Source organism: Myotis daubentonii, chromosome X, assembly GCF_963259705.1.
Source record: "Myotis daubentonii chromosome X, mMyoDau2.1, whole genome shotgun sequence".
Taxonomy (NCBI): Eukaryota; Metazoa; Chordata; class Mammalia; order Chiroptera; family Vespertilionidae; genus Myotis; species Myotis daubentonii.
In genome coordinates, this window is record NC_081861.1 from 102,667,033 (window position 1) to 102,685,153 (window position 18,121).

An 18,121-nucleotide genomic window follows, 5' to 3' on the forward strand; every position below is an offset into this window, starting at 1 on the left:
CTTTTGCTGTGCAGAAGCTTTTTATTTTGATGTAGTCCCATTTGTTCATTTTCTCTTTAGTTTCAAGTGCCCTAGGAGCTGTATCAGTGAAGAAATTGCTTCGGCATATGTCTGAGATTTTGTTGCCTTTGGATTCTTCTAGAATTTTTATGGTTTCCCGTCGTACATTTAAGTCCTTTATCCATTTTGAGTTTATTTTTGTGTATGGTGTAAGTTGGTGGTCTAGTTTCATTTTCTTGCATATATCTGTCCAATTTTCCCAGCACCATTTATTGAAGAGACTATCTTGGCTCCATTGTATGTTCTTGCCTCCTTTGTCAAATATTAATTGAGCATATTGGTTCGGGCCGATTTCTGGGGTCTCTATTCTGTTCCATTGATCTATATGCCTATTCTTGTGCCAGTACCAGGCAGTTTTGAGAACAGTGGCTTTGTAATACAACTTGATATCTGGTATTGAGATCCCACCTACTTTGTTCTTTTTCAGGATTGCTGCAGCTATTCGGGGTCTTTTTTTATTCCAGATGAATTTTTGGAGAGTTCGTTCTAGATCTCTGAAGTATGCCGTTGGTATTTTAATGGGAAGTGCGTTGAATTTATAGATTGCTTTGGGTAGTATGGACATTTTAATGATGTTGATTCTACCAATCCATGAACATGGTATGTTCTTCCATCTGTTTATGTCTTCCTCTATATCTTTTTTCAACGTCCTGCAGTTTTCTGAGTAGAGGTCTTTTACCTCTTTAGTTAAGTTTATTCCTAGGTATCTTAATTTATTTGGTGCAATGGTAAACGGGATTGTTTTTATAATCTCTCTTTCTGAAAGTTCACTACTGGTGTATAGAAATGCCTCAGATTTCTTGGGGTTAATTTTGTATCCTGCTACATTGCCAAATTCATGTATTAAGTTTAGTAGCTTTTTGATGGAGTCTCTAGGGTTTTGTATGTATAGTATCATGTCGTCTGCAAATAAGGACAGTTTTACTTCCTCTTTTCCAATTTGGATGCCTTTTATTTCTTCTTCTTGCCGAATTGCAATGGCTAACACTTCCAGTACTATGTTGAACAGGAGTGGTGAGAGGGGGCATCCCTGTCTTGTTCCTGTTCTTAGGGGAAATGGTGTTAGTTTTTGTCCATTGAGTATGATGTTGGCTGTGGGCCTGTCATATATGGCTTTTATTATGTTGAGGTATGATCCTTCTACTCCCACCTTGCTGAGAGTTTTTATCAAAAATGGGTGTTGGATTTTGTCAAATGCTTTTTCTGCATCAATTGATATGACCATGTGGTTTGTTTTCTTTCAATTTGTTTATGTGTTGTATCACGTTTATTGATTTTTGGATATTGTACCATCCTTGCATCCCTGGGATAAATCCTACTTGGTCATGGTGTATGATCTTTCTGATGTACTGCTGGATCCGATTTGCTAAGATTTTGTTGAGGATTTTGGCATCTATGTTCATGAGGGATATTGGCCTGTAATTCTCTTTCATTGTGTTGTCTTTACCTGGTTTTGGTATTAGGGTGATGCTGGCTTCATAGAATGAGCTTGGAAGTGTTCCTTCCTCTTGAATTTTTTGTAGTAGTCTGAGGAGGATAGGTTTTAGTTCTTCCTTGAATAAAACTTTAATTTTTAGGAGGCTAAATTAGCACCTAAAAGCAATTGCACCACCCTGTTGGAAAATGTCATTAGAAAATGTTGTAGTTGTTTTTAATAATTATGTATAATAGGATATTGTAAAAATTAAGTTATGAAATTTATATTAAAACATTTTTTATACACCGTTATATTGGCTGGGCTGCAAAATGAAGACTAGCTGGAGAGAACCCTGTTAACCAAGGATAGAAAGTAGATACTGCATAGAGAGTGTGGAGTGCAAGAGGGCTGCTGGGCTCCCACAGACAGCAGCTGAAGTACTGGAGGCATAGCTCAGCTGTGGGAGTTTCCACAGAGAACTCTGGGGTCTAAACTGTAATCTGGGTTTCCCAGCTCAGAGCACCAGAACTGAGAAAGGTGCCCATATAACATCTGGTTTTGAAAATCAGTGAGGTTGCTGTCTGCCAGGGAGAGATGGCTGGAAATGCAGGCATGATCTTAAAGGGACAATGCACAAAATTTCATGTGCAGTCACTCACCCTGGCCTCTGGCTGATGGAGAGCAGAGTGGACTAGAGCTGTGTGAGGGGAAGCCAGGGTTGTGGCTCTGGGGATAGAACTCAGAAGGCAGGTGTCCCAGTTTCCTGTGCTGAGTCATTCCCTCATACTGCAGAGAACATCTTTCTCAGGAAGACCATTACCATCCAGGCAGTTTTTGCTTGCAGGAGAAGCAATTGCACCACCCTGTTGGAAAACCTCTTGCCAAACACTGTAGAGTCTATACCTTGCTGTGGTCTATAGCTTGAGGCTCATTAAGACTGAATATAACAATTAGACTGTAGGCAAAGGCACATCTCTGAATGGTTTGAGACTTTGCCTGATCTCCTTTTGGAACTGGGGCTAGGAAAAGCAAACCTTGGTGCACGTGTTGGTCATTTCCAAACGCACTCAACCACAGCAGGGGGAGCTACAAGCTGTGGATTGCTGATAGCTCCAAACAGGGTACTCAGGGAAAGTCACAAAAAGTGTCTGAAATTGTCCTTCACCAGAGACTGTGAGTCCTAGCAGATCTATTTAATACAAGCATGTCAAAGGCTAATATGGGCCAAATAAACCAGGTGTAAATTTATGTGGGCCACAAAAAAGAAAAACTTCAATTTTCATAGAAACAAAGGTTTATTTCAACAGAGACATGCTGAATACAAAGGGATGAAATAAATGAGTAATTATTAACATAAAATAATAGAACATTTTGATAAAAATTAATAGTTTTTCTTGAACATTAACTTACCAGACACTGAATAACTGCACAAATTAATAAGTGTAGAGCAAATAAACCTATTTTTCTTATTCTCTGAAAGCAAAATATTTCCTGTTGTGCACACCAAACAAGTCAGTACAAGACTGATGACATGGCAATCAACTGCTAAAACATTCGCTGCTAGTATTAGTGGAGAGAAATGGTGCCTGTGCATAAGGCGCATAAGGGAAATGAATGCAATACGATTATAGTAATCAGTCATTAGCAAATGTTGTAGTCATTATTAATAATTATGTATAACAGGATATTGTAAAAATTAAGTTATGAAATTTTTATTAAAACATTTTTAATATACTGCTATATTGGCTGGGCTGAAAAAATATTTGTGTGGGCCACAGCAGCCCACAGACCACGAGTTTGACATGCTTGATCTAATACATAGATACAAATGCAAACAGGGAGCTAAAATGGGAAGACAAAAAACAAGCCCCAAATGTAAGAACAAGAGAATTCTCCAGGAGAAGAGCTAAATGAAATGGAGATAAGAAATTTATCAAGATATAGAGTTCAGAATAATGATGGCAAGGATGAGAATGGATATAGTGAATATAAAAAAAGAATAGTCAGAAGGAAAGATTGAAATAGCACTAATAAAGAACACATTGGAAGGAATACATAGCAGATTAGAGACATCCAAGGATCAGTTCAGAGAATTAGAAGACAGGGTAGAAAAAAATATCAATCAGAAAACGAAAAAGAATAAAACAGGACAGCTTCCCAGGTCGTGTCCCGGAGCAAATGGAATGAGCAGCTGAAGCTAGTAACACTCACACCGAATTGGCGAAATTGCTCAGCTGGTGAGAGGGTTTACAGCCGGGAAGAGCAGAACTCCCCTGGTAAGGTAAAAAAAAAACAGGGATTTGGGCAGGAAAGTTTGCCAGACCTCTGAGCCCAGAGAGTCGGAGGGAGACCGAGTGGCAGACAGCTGCGTCCCGTGGGACAGGCACAGCCCCTGACGGGGGGAAAGGAGAACCGCGGGATTCCTGGCGCCACCAGGGAAATTGAGAGCTGGGTTCTGTGATCACGGAGGACTGAGCCTAAAGGGGGCAGCCTGAAGAGCTGACCTGACCATGCAGTCCCGGTAAGAGAAGAAGCTTACAGAAACCAAGCCTTCCCCGTTTCCGCGGCCGGCGTTTGTTTGTTTGTTTTCACTGAATCCTGTTCATGGGACATTTCGGATACAGTCACTCACCTGTGCTGAAGAGAGGGAGAGGGTGCTGGGGAGTGGAATCTGGGGAGAGACTGGGGAAAGAGGGGGAGCCGGGAGAGGTGGTAGTGAATTGAGTGCTGAGACACCCCAGAGCCCCGGACTGGGGTAGCCACCCGCTCCTGAGAGGGAGTCTCCTCCCCCAGCCCCCAGGCAAGGAGCACAGCCACACCCAGATTCCACCCGGTACGAGATCAAGGATTAAGATAACCTGATCAGTCCCTGGGAGTTAACAGGGTCTGGCCTATAGGGGGATTTTCAATCCCAGCAACAACACAGCGCCGGTAACTAACTATTACGCAGTCAGCTCTGGGCAGTGAACTTCCACTGGACAGAGAGGCCCTATAGCCTCAGAGGCCAACCCCAGAACACTGCCACCCAGAGGCTGACCCACAAACTGACTCTTTGCTAAACACAAAATAAGGCAGTCTGGGAAACAAATGCGGCATGCTTTAAAATAAGGACTGTGGTTTACAACACAGAGGAACAGTATATCGCAGGGAAACTCAACACTCTCCTGAATACCTGGAAGGTCTAAGGCGAGCCACACTGAAGAATAGAAGAAACGAAGGACCTTCACTACTGCAATTTTTTTTTCTTTTTTCACTTTTTAACTAAGAAACCAATTTTTTTTTCATTCTTTTTTTTTTCTGTTCTTTTTTTTTCTTTTTTTTTTTCTTCTTTCTTTTCTTCTTTTTCCATCACCTGATTTTACCCTTTTAATTACTACCTTCTTATTTTTAACCAGTATTATTACTGCTACCATTTTACCATTTTTTAAAGTGCCATTTTATTTTTTCTTTATTTTATTTTGGGATTAGTGTTCACCATTCTATTTTCATCGTTATATTATTGGTTGTTTCTAGTTTGCATTCATATCCAGGGAGCTGTTGCTGGAATTTGTTGGGATTAATGGCTGTTCTATAGGAGTATTCTCCTCATATAAAAAGTCTCTTCCCTCTTCCACTTCATTCTCTCTTTTCGCTCTTTTTTTTTTTTCTTTTCTTCTCTCGCTTTTATTTTCCCCCTTCCTTTTTCCCAATTTCATTTTTGCACTCCCTTTTATTTGGTCCCTACTTTTCTTTTCCTTTTTCTCTTTTATCTTTTTCTCTTCCTTCTTCCTTATCCCCTAATTCTCTTAATTCAGGTGGTCACCTTTAATTGGGGTTATTAATATCGTGAATATATTTGTGTATAGTGCCTGGTACGTGGTGCCTTGTTGTGTTGTATTTTGTGCCTTTAAATCAACGCAGCAGATCCAAGCAACAGCAACCTCCTGAGCACCTTATCCTCTGCTGAGGAACAGCAGCTGTACGTGAAACCTCGCCCCACCAGCCGGAAGAGCCACCACAGCTGTGAACAGCACCCACCAGAGGAGCTGCTGCCAACTGAAGAGCAGCTGCTACCACAACCGCCCGAAGAGCAACCACAGACCAAGGAGTCACTGCCACCAAGGGAGCAACCACTGAACAACTCAACGTCTAGATATGTCAGTGAGATCAAACATGGGTAGACAAAGAAACCCCCAAAGGAAAGAGAAGGAGGACTCTCCAGAAAAGCAGCTAAGTAATACAGAGGCATGCAACATGACAGATAAAGAATTCAGAATAAGGATCCTAGAGTGCATAAACCGGATGGAGGAAAAAATCGACAACCTCTGCAAGAAGCAAGAAGAAACAGATGAAAAAATCGATAACATATGGAAGAAGCTAGAAGAAACAGATGAAAAAATCGATAACATATGGAAGAAGCTAGAAGAAACAGATGAAAAAATCAACAACCTAAGTAAGACCCAAGAAGAAATGAAGAGTGATATAGCTGCAATGAAAAACTCCATTGAAAGTATCAACAGTAGACTAGGAGAAGCGGAGGACCGAATAAGTGAATTAGAAGACAAGGAAGCAAAACACACCCAAAATGTACTGCAATTGGAGAAAAAAATTAAAAGACAGGAGGAGAGCCTAAGGGAGCTTTGGGACAACATGAAACGAAACAACATACGAATAATAGGAGTACCAGAACAACAGAAAGATGAACAAGGATTAGAAAACCTACTCGAAGAAATAATATCAGAAAACTTTCCTGAGGTGGGGAAGAAAAAAGTCACACAAGCCCAGAGAGTCCCAAACAAGGTGAACCCGAAAAGACCCACACCAAGACACATCATAATCACCATGGCAAATGTTCAGGACAAAGAGAGAATCTTACAGGCTGCAAGAGAGAGACGGAAAGTTACATACAAGGGATCTCCCATTAGATTGTCAAATGACTTCTCAACAGAAACACATCAGGCCAGAAAAGAATGGACTGAAATTTACAAAGTGATGCAAAGCAAAGGACTGAATCCAAGAATACTCTATCCAGCAAGGCTATCATTCAAACTTGAAGGGGAAATAAGAAGCTTCACAGACAAAAAAAGACTAAGGGAGTTTGTCACCACCAAGCCAGCAATGCAAGGAATGCTAAAGGGACTGGTATAAAAAGAAGAAATAAAAAGCTCAGAAAGAAAACAGCCACACACACACACAAAAAGAAATGGCTACAAACAAGTACCTTTCAATAATAACTTTAAACGTAAACGGACTAAATGCTCCAACCAAAAGACATCGAGTGGCTGAATGGATAAAAAAACATGACCCATACATCTGCTGTCTACAAGAAACCCACCTCATTAGACGGGACTCACACAGACTGAAAGTGAAAGGATGGAAAAATATCTTTCAGGCAAATGGAAAGGAAAAGAAAGCTGGGGTAGCAATACTTATATCGGACAAAATAGACCTCAAAGTGAAGGCCTTAACAAGAGATAAGGAAGGCCACTTCATAATACTAAAGGGATCAATACAACAAGAAGATATAACCCTGGTAAACATATATGCACCCAATGTAGGAGCACCCAAATTCATAAAAAAACTACTGGAAAATATCAAAGGAGAGATCGACAACAATACAATCATAGTAGGGGACTTTAATACACCATTGACAGCACTGGATAAGTCCTATAGACAAACAATCAGCAAAGATACAGCAATCCTAAATGACTCACTAGATCAGATGGACTTAATAGACATCTTCAGAACACTTCACCCCAAAGCCAGAGAATATACGTTCTTCTCAGGTGCTCATGGGACATATTCAAAAATAGACCACATATTGGGCCACAAGCAAAGTATCCCCAAATTCAAGAAGATTGAAATCATAAAAAGCGTCTTCGCAGACCACGATGGCATAATATTAGAAATAAACTACAATAAAAACAACCCAAAATACTCAAACACCTGGAAGCTGAATAGCATGCTATTAAATATTGATTGGGTTACCAATGAGATCAAAGAAGAAATTAAAAACATCCTGGAAACTAATGACAATGAAAACACAACAATCCAAAACCTATGGGACACATTGAAAGCAGTCCTGAGAGGGAAGTTTATAGCTCTACAGGCCTATCTCAAAAAACAAGAAAAAATGGTAGTAAATCATCTAACTCTACAACTCAAAGAATTAGAAAGAGAGCAACAAGAAAACCCCAGAGTGAGCAGAAGGAAGGAGATAATAAAGATTAGAGCAGAAATAAATGACATAGAGACCAAAAAAACAATACAGAAAATCAATGAAACCAAGAGCTGGTTCTTTGAAAGGATAAACAAGATTGATAAACCTCTAGCCAGACTCACCAAGAAGCAGAGAGAGAGGACCCAAATAAATAAAATCAGAAACGATAGAGGCGAAATAACAACAGACCCCACAGAAATACAAATGATTGTTAAAAAATACTATGGACAGCTTTACTCCAACAAACTAGACAACCTGGAGGAAATGGACAAATTCCTAGAAAAATACAACATTCCAAAACTCAATCAGGAAGAATCTAAAAATCTCAACAGGCCAATAACTATGGAAGAAATTGAAGCAGTCATCAAAAAGCTTCCATCAAACAAAAGCCCAGGACCAGACGGCTTCACAGGGGAGTTTTACCAAACATTCAAGGAAGAACTAAAACCTATCCTCCTCAGACTACTACAAAAAATTCAAGAGGAAGGAACACTTCCAAGCTCATTCTATGAAGCCAGCATCACCCTAATACCAAAACCAGGTAAAGACAACACAATGAAAGAGAATTACAGGCCAATATCCCTCATGAACATAGATGCCAAAATCCTCAACAAAATCTTAGCAAATCGGATCCAGCAGTACATCAGAAAGATCATACACCATGACCAAGTAGGATTTATCCCAGGGATGCAAGGATGGTACAATATCCGCAAATCAATAAACGTGATACATCACATAAACAAATTGAAAGAAAAAAACCACATGGTCATATCAATTGATGCAGAAAAAGCATTTGACAAAATTCAACACCCATTTTTGATAAAAACTCTCAGCAAGGTGGGAGTAGAAGGATCATACCTCAACATAATAAAAGCCATATATGACAGGCCCACAGCCAACATCATACTCAACGGACAAAAACTAACACCATTTCCCCTAAGAACAGGAACAAGACAGGGATGCCCCCTCTCACCACTCCTGTTCAACATAGTACTGGAAGTGTTAGCCATTGCAATTCGGCAAGAAGAAGAAATAAAAGGCATCCAAATTGGAAAAGAGGAAGTAAAACTGTCCTTATTTGCAGACGACATGATATTATACATACAAAACCCTAGAGATTCCATCAAAAAGCTACTAGACTTAATACATGAATTTGGCAATGTAGCAGGATACAAAATTAACCCCAAGAAATCTGAGGCATTTCTATACACCAATAGTGAACTTTCAGAAAGAGAGATTATAAAAACAATCCCGTTTACCATTGCACCGAAAAAACTAAGCTACCTAGGAATAAACTTAACTAAAGAGGTAAAAGACCTCTACTCAGAAAACTACAGGACGTTGAAAAAAGACATAGAGGAAGACATAAACAGATGGAAGAACATACCGTGTTCATGGATTGGTAGAATCAACATCATCAAAATGTCCATACTACCCAAAGCAATCTATAAATTCAACGCACTTCCCATTAAAGTACCAACAGCATACTTCAGAGATCTAGAACGAACTCTCCAAAAATTCATCTGGAATAAAAAAAGACCCCGAATAGCTGCAGCAATCCTGAAAAAGAACAAAGTAGGTGGGATCTCAATACCAGATATCAAGTTGTATTACAAAGCCACTGTTCTCAAAACTGCCTGGTACTGGCACAAGAATAGGCATATAGATCAATGGAATAGAATAGAGAGCCCAGAAATCGGCCCGAACCAATATGCTCAATTAATATTTGACAAAGGAGGCAAGAACATACAATGGAGCCAAGATAGTCTCTTCAATAAATGGTGTTGGGAAAATTGGATAGATATATGCAAGAAAATGAAACTAGACCACCAACTTACACCATACACAAAAATAAACTCAAAATGGATAAAGGACTTAAATGTACGACAGGATACCATAAAAATTCTAGAAGAATCCAAAGGCAAGAAAATCTCAGACATATGCCGAAGCAATTTCTTCACTGATACAGCTCCTAGGGCACTTGAAACTAAAGAAAAAATGAACAAATGGGACTACATCAAAATAAAAAGCTTCTGCACAGCAAAAGAAACCATCAACAAAACAACGAGAAAACCCACTGTGTGGGAAAACATATTTGCCAATGACATATCTGATAAGGGCCTAATCTCCAAAATTTATAGGGAACTCATACAACTTAACAAAAGAAAGATAAACAACCCAATCAAAAAATGGGCAAAGGACCTAAATAGACACCTTTCAAAAGAGGACATTCAGAAAGCCAAGAGACATATGAAAACATGCTCAAAGTCACTAATCATCCGAGAGATGCAAATCAAAACAGCAATGAGGTACCATCTCACACCTGTCAGACTGGCTATCATCAACAAATCAACAAACGACAAGTGCTGGAGAGGATGTGGAGAAAAAGGAACACTTGTGCACTGCTGGTGGGAATGCAGACTGGTGCAGCCACTATGGAAGACAGTATGGAGTTTCCTTAAAAAACTGAAAATGGAACTCCCATTTGACCCTGTGATCCCACTTCTAGGAATATATCCCAAGAAACCAGAAACACCAATCAGAAAGGATATATGCACCCCTATGTTCATAGCAGCACAATTCACCATAGCTAAGATCTGGAAACAGCCTAAGTGCCCATCAGTAGATGAATGGATTAGAAAACTGTGGTACATCTACACGATGGAATACTATGCTGCTGTAAAAAGGAAGGAACTCTTACCATTTGCAACGTCATGGATGGAACTGGAGAGCATTATGCTAAGTGAAATAAGCCAGTCAATAAAGGAAAAATACCACATGATCTCACTCATTCGTGGACAATAGAGACCATTATAAACTTTTGAACAATAATAGATACAGAGGCAGAGCTGCCTCAAACAGATTGTCGAGCTGCAGCGGGAAGGCCGGGGAGGGTTGGGGGGCAGGAGGTAGGGGGGTAAGAGATCAACTAAAGGACTTGTATGCATGCATATAAGCATAACCAATGGACATAAGACACTGGGTGATAGGGGAGGCTAGGGGACTGTCTAGGGCGGGGGGATAAAATGGATACATATGTAATACCCTTTGTAATACTTTAAGCAATAAAAAAAAAAAAAAATTAAAAAAAAAAAAAAAAAAAAAAAAAAAAAAAAAAAAAAAAAAAAAAAACAGGACAGCTTAAGGGAGCTGCAGGACAATGTGATATTTACAATATTTGTATCATAGGAGTGCCAGAAGGGAAGAAAGTGAGCAAGGGATAGAAGACATGTGAAGAAATAATGGCAGAAAACTTCCATGTCCTAACCTGGTGAAGGAAAAAGTCACACAAATTCAGGAGGCACAGAGAGACCTGCATAAGAAGAACCCAAAGAGGCCCATGCCCAGACACATCATAATTAAAATGCTAAAAATTACAATGGGGGGATAAGGACACATATGTAATACCTTAATCAATAAAAAAAATCAAAACAGGGGTAATACAAAAATAAAATGCTAAAAATTAAACACAAAGGCAGAAAAAAATAAAGACAAAGACAAAATCTTAAAGGCCGCAGAGAAAAGCAATGTATTACCTACAAAGGAGTTCCCATAAGGCTACAGCTGATTTTCATAGAAACTTTATAGGCCAGAAGGGCATGAAGTATTTAAGGTAATGAAAAGCAAGGAACTGAAACCAAGACTACTATATCTAGCAAGGCAATCATTCAAAATAGATAGTGAAATAAAGGGCTTACCAGACAAAAATGGCTAAAGGAGTTTATCACCACCAAACCAGCATTGCAAGAAATGCTAAAGTGGGGGGAAAAAAAAGAAATGCTAAAGGGACTGCTTTAATAATGAAAAGTAGAGAGAAAGAGAAGCATACACATAAAGAATTAAAATGACAATAAATAAGTACCAACAATAACCTTAAATGTAAATAGATTAAATGCTCCAATCAAAAGATATAGGTTAGTTGAATGGATAATAAACCATGACCCAAATATATGTTGTCTACAAGAGACCCACCTCATAACAAAATACTCAAACAGGATGAGAGTGAAGGGATGGAAAAAAATTTCCACGCAAATGCAAATAAACAAACAAAAATTCATTGGGATGGCAATAATTATATCTGACAAAATAGATTTCAAAAGGAAGGCCATCACAAGGGACAATAAAGATAACTACATAATACTAAAGGGATCGATCCAAAAGAAGATATAACCATGGCAAACATATATGGACCCAATATAGGAGCACCTAAATATATAAAAAAACATCTGGAGGACTTTATGAGAGATATTGACAGCAATACAGTCATAACAGGGGACATGAACATCCCATTGACTTCACTGGATAAAACTTCCAGACAAAAAAATCAACAAGGAAACAGTGACTCTATATGCCACAGTGGATCAAAAGGACTTAATTGATATTTACAGGCGCTGGGTGGAGAGCAGAGCAGGAGAGCCAGCGGCTTGGGGGAGCGTGGTTTCCTCGGTCACTTCTAGCGACTGAGGGAGCCATGTTTCCCCAAGCCGCTGGGCAGAGAGCAGAGCAGGAGAGCCGGCGGAGAGTGGAGTGGCTTGGGGAACTTGGCTCCCCAAGCCGTCAGACGGAGAGCAGAGAGGGAGAGCTGGTAGCTTGGAGGAATTGGCAGAGTGGGAGGCCATGGGATGGAGACAGAATAGGAAGGGAAAACCAAGAGCGCGGGGAACACCAGGAATGCTGGGAATCGTAGTTCTGGTGGCAGATGGATCTCCTAGACCAGTGGTTCTCAACCTTCTGGCCCTTTAAATACAGTTCCTCATGTTATGACCCAACCATAAAATTATTTTCGTTGTTACTTCATAACTGTAATGTTGCTACTGTTATGAATCATAATGTAAATATCTGATATGCAGGATGGTTTTAGGCCACCCCTGTGAAAGGGTTGTTCGACCTCCAAAGGGGTCGCAACCCACAGGTTGAGAACTGCTGTCCTAGACACTAGACTCTGACTAGAGCAAAGTGAGCCTGGAGCAAGTTGCTGTTGTGCTGGGGATGGAGGGAAAGCAAAGGTGAGAGACACAAGTAAAATCAGAGTATGTAGGAAAAATTAAAGGGAAGATATCCTAAAACTTCCAGAAAATCTCCGCCAATGAAGCAAAAAAAAAAAAAAAAAAAGCCTCTATTATTCTGTGAGCAACAAACCAAACTGAGTTGGGGTCTCAGACAATTCGCTCATATGATTGCAAAGACAGACAGAAACTCCTGGATTGGAGAGGGCTCCCCTGAAGGCTCCCAGATTGGAGAGGGTGCAGGTCGGGCTGAGGGACCCCACACCCCACAATGCATGGGTGTTGTGCACCGGGCCTCTAGTCCATTATAAAAATGACTAGATTTAATAAATGAATTCTGCAACGTAGAAGGATACAAAATTAACACTCAGAAATCAATTGCACTTTTGTACAGCAATAATGAAATCTCAGAAAGAGAAATAAAAAACAATCCCATTTATCATTGAAACAAAAAGTTGATATACTTAGGGATAAAATTAACCAAGGAGATGAAAGACCTGTACCCAGAAAACTGTAGCTTGTTAAAAAAGAAATAGAGGAAGATATAAACAAGTGGAAGAATATGCCATGTTTATGGATTGGTAGAATCAACATCATTAAAATATCCATAGTACCAAAAGCAATCTATAGATTCAATGAAATTCTTAGTAAAATGCCAATGGCATATTTCACAGATCTAGAACAAACAATACAAAAATCTATATGGAAGCAAAAAGACAGGTATATAGGTCAAAGGAACAGAACAGAGATCCCAGAATTTGTCCCAAGCCATTACGTTCAATTAATATTTGACAAAGGAGGCAAGAGCATACAATGGAGTCAAGACAGTGTCGTCAATAAATTGTGTTGGGAAAATTGGACAGGTACATGCATAAAAATAAAACTAGACCACCAACTTACACCATACACAAGAATAAACTCAAAATAGATAAACAACTTTAAAGTAAGTCATGATACCATAAAATTATTAGGTGAAACCATAAGCAGCAAAACCGCAGACATCTTTCCTACCAATATGTTTACCGATACATCTCCTAGGGCAGTGGTTAGCAAACTGCGGCCCCTTGAGTGTGGCTCTTCCACAAAATACCACGTGCGGGTGCGCATGTACAGTGCGATTGAAACTTCGTGGCCACACTCAAGGGGCCAAAGAGCCGCATGTGGCTCGCGAGCCACAGTTTGCCGACCACTGTCCTAGGGCAAATGAAACTAAGGGGAAAATAAACAGATGGAACTACATCAAAATAAAAAGCTTCTTCACAGTAAAAGAAACCATGAACAGAATGAAAAGAGAGCCCACTACATGCAAGATCATATTTAGCAATGGTACATCCAATAAGGGGCTAATTTCCAAAATATAGAAGGAACTCATGCAAATTAACAAAAGGAAGACAAACAATCCAATTAAAAAATGGGCAATGGACCTCTATAGACACTTCTACAAAGTGGACAAACAGAAGGTCAAGAGACATATGAAAAAATGGTCAAAGTCACTAAGCTGCTGATATAAGCAAATTAAAATGACAATGAGGGATCACCTCACACCTGTCAGAATGACTATCATCAACAAATCAACAAAGGACAAGTGTTGGTGAGGATGTGGAGACAAGGGAACTCAAGTGCACTGCTGGTAGGAATGCAGACTGGTACAGCCACTGAGGAAAACAGTATGGTGTTTCCTCAAAAAATTAAGTGATTCCACTTCTAGAAATATATCCTAAGAAACCAGAAATCAGAAAGCATATATGCACCTCTATGTTCATAGCAGCACAATTTACAATAGCTAAAATTTGGAAACAGTCTAAGTGCCCATCATCATATGAGTGGATTGAAAAACGTTGGTATATTTACACAATGGAATACTATGCAGCTATAAAAAAGAAGGAACTCTTACCATTTGCAACAGCATGGATGGACCTGGAGAGTATTATTCTAAGCAAAATAATCCAGTCAGAGAATGATTATTATAACATTATCTCACTCATATGTGGCATCTAATGAACAAAATAGATCCAGGCTGACTAATTTTAGTCAATGGTGGGGGTGTGTGGGGAGTGATTAACCGGGAACTTATATGCATATATAATAGCTCATGGACACAGACAATAGAGTGGTGAAGGCCTGAGAGAGGCTGTTGCAGGGTGGCGGTGGTCCATGGGGAAAAAAAGAACAAACAAAGGGGATGTCTGTTATACTTTTAACAATAAAGATATATTAAAAGAAATAAAATTAAATATAAGTTAATTAAGTAAAATTACATTTTTTGTGGTACATTTACACAATGAAATACTACACAGCTCTAAAAAAGAAGCCTTTTGTGACAGCCTGGATGGACCTGGAGAATATTATGCTTAGTGAAATGAGTCAGTCAGAGAAAGAATGTACCATATGATTTCACTTATATATGGAATGTAATGAATAAAACAAACTAACAAAAGAAACCATCAACAAAATTATGGATATTTTAATGATGTTGAATAATAGCAAGAGGAGTCTGTTTTCAGACTCATGTGTACTGAGAACAGACTGACAGCTATCAGAAGGGAGGGGGATTAGGAAGCTTGGTGAGAAAGTTGAAGGGATTAAGCAAAGAAAAAAAACACCTCATAGACTACACAGTCTGGTGATTACCAAAGGGGTGGGGAGGAGATAGAAGAAGATAAAGGGGGGCTATATAATGATGGAAGGAGACTTGACTTAAGGTGGTGAGCACACAATATAATATACATACAACATATTATAATTTTATACCTGAAACCTATATAATTTTTTTAACCAATGTCATCTCAATAAATTTAACAGAAATTAATAAATTCTGTTCATCAGCGGCACTAGCCACATTTCAGATGCTCAATAGTAAAATATGGATAGTGGCTATTGCATTGAACCTCTCAGATTTAGAATAGATTTAAAAATTTACACCATGTTTGAGTTAGCGAGTATCTAACTAGTACAGGGTAATATAATTAAGTGCCAAAGTTAGAAAAAGAACCCAGATTTCTGGCTCCCTCCCAATCAAGAGTGAATAGATTTATATTCACCCCTTTTGTATTAATTTTTAACTCAGTGTAGGTCTATAGGCATAACTGAAGTATATTGAGTGTGTGTGACTTTATGTGAGGGCTTTGAAATTTCAGAAGGAGGGCATCTAGTTAGCATGGATGAGGGAGCTCCTTTGCATGTATTTGTACAGTTCTTGTCTTTCTCCCCTGACAGGACCAAAAAGAAAAAATATATAAAGTTGCAGTGTAAAGTAAAAAAAAATTATAAGATGCAAGATGTTAACGATGATAAACTCCAGGTTTATCTCTTCCTAATTAATGTTTGCCCCTCAGCATAGCTGGAGATGGGTGTGGGTCAGAAAATAGAATTGGTGCCATTTTGGCAACTGAGGTGAGAGAGTGTCTGCTGGGTTCATATGGTCAGGGAATCTGCTAATAGCTTATAAACCTATGAACTGGGCAGTTTGAACTTGTCCCCACCTCAGTGTGGAGAGGATCAGTAATAGAGGAATTAGGCAAAGACTTTTACTAAGAACCAGATCTTTCCTTATTTGAAGGGACTATCTATAACTATTTAAAAGTGTGCCAAGTTTCAGTTTTTCCAAAGAACATAAAAAACAATTTCCTGGGAAAATACCATGTTATAAATTCCTGGTGAAAATGCTTCTATAACTGGAGACTAGTCTATTAAGATTTATTTTAGGTTTCCTAGGAAATTCACAGCTCCTCAAAGCTCTTGCTATTCCAAACCTGCTAACATAAGCCGGAAATAACTTTAAGTGTACATCACAGTGAGAGTTCTCTATTAGATGTCTGTAATTTTGAGAACCATTAAGAAGAAGTGACCCACGGACTAAATCTTATAGGAGAGGTCATCCACTATGGATGAGAAGTATTATTGTTCTTATTAGAAAAAAAATGATAATAATATCAGCTCTGTCTATTTCACAATATTATAAGGTAAATAACAGATAAAATTATTTCATTCCTTAAAAAAATGTTTTACTTGCAATTACAGTTGACATACATTATTATGTTAGTTTCAGGCTGTCCACCCCAGTGAGTAGACATTGCAAAACTTACAAAATGATCATCCTGATAAATCTTGCACCCATCTGACACCATACATGGTTATTAGAATATTATTATTATTATTTTTTAAAGGATTGACTTTTTTTAATGAGTGAGCACATTCATATTTATAACTTATAATTTCTTTTTAAAATATACTACGTATTCTTTTTCTTTTTTTTTCTATTACATATATCTCCCCCCCCCCCCAATTGACATTCCCCTGGCCTCCCCTACCCCGCAGTGTCTTGTGTCCATTGGTTATGCTTATATGCATGCACACAAGTCCTTCATTGATCTCTTACCCCCCCTCCTGCCCCTGAACCGTCCCCAGCCTTCCCGCTGTAGTTTGACAGTCTGGTCAATGCTGCTCTGCTTCTGTATCTATTTTTGTTCATCAGTTTATAATGGTCTTAATTATCCATAAATGAGTGAGATCATGTGGTATTTTTCTTTCATTGACTGGCTTATTTCACTAAGCACAATGCTCTTCAGTTCCATCTATGCTGTTGCAAATGGTAAGAGTTCCTTCTTTTTTGCCGAAGCCGGTTTGGCTCAGTGGATGGAGCGTTGGCCTGCGGACTGAAGGGTCCCGGGTTCGATTCCGGTCGAGGGCATGTATCTGGGTTGCGGGAACTTCCCCAGTGGGGGATGTGCAAGAGGCAGCTGATCGATGTTTCTCTCATCGATGTTTCTAACTGTCTATCTCTCTCCCTTCCTCTCTGTAAAAAATCAATAAAATACATTTTTTTTAAAAAAAAGAGTTCCTCCTTTTTTACAGCAGCATAGTATTCCATTGTGTAGATGTACCACAGTTTTCTAATCCACTCATCTGCTGATGGGCACTTAGGCTGTTTCCAGATCTTAGCTATGGTAAATTGTGCTGCTATGAACATAGGGGTGCATATATCCTTTCTGATTGGTGTTTCTGTTTTCTTGGGATATAGTCCCAGAAGTGGGATCACTGGGTCAAATGGGAGTTCCATTTTTAACTTTTTGAGGAAACTCCATACTGTCTTCCATAGTGGCTGCACCAGTCTGCATTCCCACCAGCAGTGCACGAGTGTTCCCTTTTCTCTGCATCCTCTCCAACACTTGTCGTTTGTTGATTTGTTGATGATAGCCATTCTGACAGGTGTGAGATGGTACCTCATTGTTGTTTTGATGTGCATTTCTCCGATGATTAGTGACTTTGAGCATGTTTTCATATGTCTCTTGGCTTTCTGACTGTCCTCTTTTCAAAAGTGTCTATTTAGGTCCTTTGCCCATTTTTTGATTGGATTGTTTATCTTCCTTTTGTTAAGTTGTATGAGTTCCCTATAAATGTTGGAGATTAAACCCTTATCAGTGATAACATTTGCAAATA